This window comes from Triticum urartu, chromosome 7 (genome assembly GCF_003073215.2).
Source record: "Triticum urartu cultivar G1812 chromosome 7, Tu2.1, whole genome shotgun sequence".
Lineage (NCBI taxonomy): Eukaryota > Viridiplantae > Streptophyta > Magnoliopsida > Poales > Poaceae > Triticum > Triticum urartu.
Window position 1 is genome coordinate 157,835,108 of NC_053028.1, and position 4,978 is coordinate 157,840,085.

A 4,978-nucleotide genomic window follows, 5' to 3' on the forward strand; every position below is an offset into this window, starting at 1 on the left:
ACCACCCGGAAGTGCCACTGGCTCACCAGGATCGCCAAGGGAGACGGCCTCCTGCCACCCCCGCCTGCTGGGCAGCCGCCTCCGCCTCCGCCCCAGCAGCCGGCAGTCAGGCCAGTCGGCGCAGTACAAGACGAGTACCCTGAAGAGCATGGAGCCTATGTGGTGTTCACCAGTGTGGCTGACGATCGACGCAGTAGGCGGCTGTAGCGACAAGAGGTGAACGCGGTAGCCTCAGAGATGCCAGAGTTCATGCACTGGTCAGAGAGGCCCATTAGCTGGAGCAGGGCTGACCACCCAGAAGTGATGCCGAGTCCGGGCTCCTACGCCTTGGTCCTGGACGCCACCTTTGCCACGGACAAACGGGCCATGCATTTCTCGCAAGTTCTGATAGATGGGGGCAGCAGCATCAACATCCTGTACAAGGACACCATGGAGAAGTTAGTAATCAAGCAGAGACAGCTTCAGAACAGCCGGACTGTGTTCCACGACATTGTTCCTGTGCTTTCCTGTTCACCAATCGGCAAGATCCTGATTGACGTCCTCTTTGGGGACAAAGATCACTTCCGAAGAGAGTCTGTTTGGTTTGAGGTGGTAGACCTTGAGAGCCCATACCATGCGCTACTTGGCCGTCCTGCCTTGGCCAACTTCATGGCGGTCCCCCACTACGCCTACCTCAAGATGAAGATGCCCAGTTCCAGGGGAATTCTGACTGTGGCCGGCGACTACCGGAAGTCGTCCGCTTGTGCGGCCGAAGAGCCAGTCGGCTGGCCGAGTCCCTGGTGATTGCCGCGCAGAAGCGACTCCTTGAGCGAGCTTGGCGATGGCCGGCAAGCAGCCGGAATCGCCCGACCCGAAGGAGTCGGAAGCCGAAGGGTTCGTTCAAGCCGGCCAAAGAGACAAAGAAGATACCCTTGGATCCGGAGCACCCAGGAGAGGTACGCTATCGTAGGTGCAAACCTCACAGCAATAGGAAGGCGAGCTCGTCGATTCCTCCGTGAGAATCGGGACATCTTCTGCATGGTCCCCCCAAAGACATGCCCAGGTTGCACGAACGGAATTCGCGAGCATCAAGTACACGTCCCCATCTGATGCAAAGCCGTCAGGCAAGCCCCTGCGCCGCTTATCAGAAGAGAAGAGAAGAGTTGTCGGAGGAAGAGATAGCCCGACTCCTAGCAGCCGGCTCATTATGGAAGTTTTCTTCCCAGAGTGGCTGGCAAATCCGGTCCTGGTGCTAAAGAAGAACAAGCAATGGCGAATGTGTATTGACTACACGATCCTCAACAAGGCCTGTCCCAAGGATCCGTTTGCTCTGCCAAGAATTGATCAGGTGATAGACTCCAAGCCGGATGCGAGCTGTTGAGTTTCTTGGATGCGTACTCAGGATATCACCAGATCAAGCTGAACCCGGCTGATAGATTGAAGACCGCCTTCATCACGCCGTTTGGAGCATTCTGCTAACTCACCATGACGTTCGGCTTGAGGAATGCTGGCGCCACCTTTCAGCGTTGCATGCAGAAGTGCCTCCTCAAGCAGCTCGGTAGGAACGCCCACATTTACGTGGACGACGTGGTGGTGAAGACAGAAAAGCGAGGAACATTGCTGGAAGACCTCAAGGAGACCTTTGAGAACCTGCGCCGGTTCCAGATCAAGCTCAACCCCGAGAAGTGTGTCTTTGGAGTACCAGCCAGCCAGCTGCTAGGTTTCCTGGTCTCTGAACGCGGCATAGAATGCAACCCAGTAAAAATCAAGGCCATCAAGAGAATGGAGGTACCTAGCCGACTGCTGGATGTGCAGAAGTTCACCGGCTGCTTGGCGTCCATCAGCCGATTCATCAGTCGGCTGGGCGAGAAAGCTCTCCCCTTATACCAACTCATGAAGAAGACCACTTTTTTCGAGTGGAACCATAAGGCGGACGAAGCTTTCCACCAGTTGAAGAAGATGCTGACTACTCCACCCGTCCTGGTGGCTCTGACTCCCAAGGAACCTATGCTCCTGTACATCGCCGCCACCAGCCGAGTAGTCAGCACAGTCATTGTAGTAGAGCGCAAGGAGGAAGGCAAGGCGCTACCTGTCCAGAGACCAATATATTACCTAAGCGAGGTACTGTCGACCTCCAAGCAGAACTACCCCCACTACCAGAAGATGTGCTATGGCGTGCACTTTGCTGCCAAGAAATTGAAGCCTTACTTTCAAGAACATCCAATCACGGTGGTCTGCATGGCTCCACTTGCCGAGATCATCGGCAGGCGTGATGCCTCTGGTCGAGTGGCCAAGTGGGCCATAGAGCTGGCTCCTTACACCATCTACTACCAGCCCCGCACCGCTATCAAATCACAGGCACTGGCCGACTTCCTCGTCGACTGGGCCGAGACCCAGTACCTGCCTCCAGCACCTGACTCCACCCATTGGCGGATGCACTTAGACGGCTCCAAGATGCGCACCGGCTTGGGAGCCGGCGTCGTCCTCACCTCTCCCAAAGGCGACAAGCTCAAATATGCACTGCAAATCCATTTTGTCGCCTCCAACAACGTGGACGAGTACGAGGCGCTCATTCACGGGCTCCGGCTTGCCAAAAAACTTGGCATCCGCCGGATCTTGTGTTATGGCGACTCGGACTTAGTGGTCCAGCAGTCGTCTGGCGACTGGAACGCCAAAGACGCAAACATGGCGAGCTACCGTTTCCTCGTGCAGCAACTCAGCGGGTATTTCGATGGGTGCGAGTTCCTCCATGTGCCAAGAAACGACAACGACCAAGCAGACGCCTTGGCACGAATCGGCTCTACCCGCCACGCAATACCATCTCGCGTCGCCCTCCAACGCCTCCTCAAGCCATCTGTCAAGCCTTCACCAGAATCAGACTCCATCTTTGTGCCGGCTCCTCCCGAAGACGGCGGACCCAACTCCAGAGTTCCGGCAGTCGGAACGGGGACTTTGGCGGGCGACTCCAAAGCTGCTACAGTCGAGCCCGGCCCGGGGACTGCGGTGACGGACTTGAAGATTCCAAAACTCGGCCCAAGGACCGAGCCAGTCGGCCTGGGGACTTCATCAGCCCAACAAGCGGTTGTTGACTCTAGCCCGCCACCTCCCAGCCCAGCCGCCCTCATCCAACTCGCAGTTCTGATAGTCGATGAAATAGCAGCAACCTCATGGGCCCAGCCCATCCTCAAATTTCTGGTGAACAAAGAGCTACCAACTGATGAGACCTCAGCTCGGCAAGTACAACGCCGGGAGCAGCCTATACCATAATCAACAGAGAGCTAGTCAGGCGCAGCGTCACTGGTGTCTACCAGCGCTACGTAGAGCCAGAGCAAGGCCAGGCGATCCTCAAAGACATCCATCAAGGCGAATGTGGCCACCATGCAACTTCAAGAGCACTCGTCACCAAAGCTTTTCGGCACGGTTTCTTTTGGCCGACTGCCTTCGAAGAGGCCAAGGAGTTGGTCCAAAAATGCAAAGGGTGCCAGAAGTTCAGCTCCAAGCCGCACCAGCCGGCTTCCGTGCTCAAGACCATCCCCATTGCTTGGCCTTTCGCTGTTTCGGGCCTAGTCATGGTGGGACCATTCAAAACAGCACGAGGTGGTCTGACTCACCTACTTGTCGAAGTGGACAAGTTCACCAAGTGGGTGGAAGTAAAGCCAAACAAGAAACTAAACGGTCTGACTGTCGTGACCTTCATCACCGATATCACGATTCGGTACGGCATACCACACAGCATCATCACCGACAACGGCACAAATTTTGCCAAAGGCGCTTCGGCCCGTTTCTGCGCAACACAGGGGCATCTGATTGGACCTAGCATCCGTCGCCCACCCGCAGTCAAACGGCCAAGTGGAGCGAGAAAACAGCCTCATCCTATCCGGCATCAAGCCTCAGTTGATCGAGCCTCTGGAGCGCTCGGCTGGCTGTTGGCTCGACGAGCTGCCAACCGTCCTCTGGAGTCTGCGCATGACTCCAAACAAGTCAACCGGCTTCACGCCCTTCTTCCTCGTCCATGGTGCCGAAGCCGTCATCCCAACGGACATAGAGTTCGACTCCCCACGAGTCACCATTGTACACCGAGGAGGAAGCAGAAGAAGCATGACAAGACGGCGTCGATCTGCTGGAAGAGGGCCGGCTGTTGGCACTCAGCCGGTCCAGCATCTACCAGCAGAGCCTGCGCTGATACCACAACAGGAAGGTCAGGCCAAGATCTTTCCAAGAAGGCGAGCCTTGTGCTTCGGCTGATCCAGCGAACAGCCGGCCAGCACAAGCTGTCGGCACCTTGGGAAGGCCCTTTCATCATCAGCAAAGTACTGGGCAACGACTCCTACTACCTGATTGACGCTCAGAAGCCCCGAGCACGCAAGAGGGACGACTCCGGCAAGGAGACAGAGCGGCCATGGAATGCAAATCTCCTCCGAAGATTTTACAGTTGATGCAGTATGTACCACGCTACCTTTTGTATTAAAGTATCAAGACTTCAGGCCCCCCGAGACGAGCTCGGGGACTGCCCTCTTTTGTCTATATGATAAAAATTATGCCTACAAGTATGTTACTCTTTGTTATGCTGTTTGGCAATGGGCTCGACATGTCGGCCCGGGGACTTGCCGCCTTGCACTATGAAATGCTTCCTGCAGTCGGACAAGTAGTGTGTAAACGCCTAAACCATCTCCTGTCAGAAGCCGCAGCTCGCAGAGCGACTGTACGGTGGGCAGAAGTAAGGTAGAATGGGCATTCGCATGAAAAATGGCTAAGGACTCAAAGCATAAAGCATAGTTCAAGACGGCTTCCAGCCTTTTTGCAAACCGACTCTCGAGTAGTCGGATTGCCGCCTTCTATTCAACTTGCTCAAAAACTCTTAAAAACGGCTAAGTACTTGCCTTCCCAAAGTAGCCAAGAACTTGATCCAGCGGCAGTCCGTAGAGCGGCTGTCTGATTGGCAAGGCAGGCAACTAAGAGAAAACGGCAAAAGGAAAAAAGCCAAAAGAGCAATGAGCAA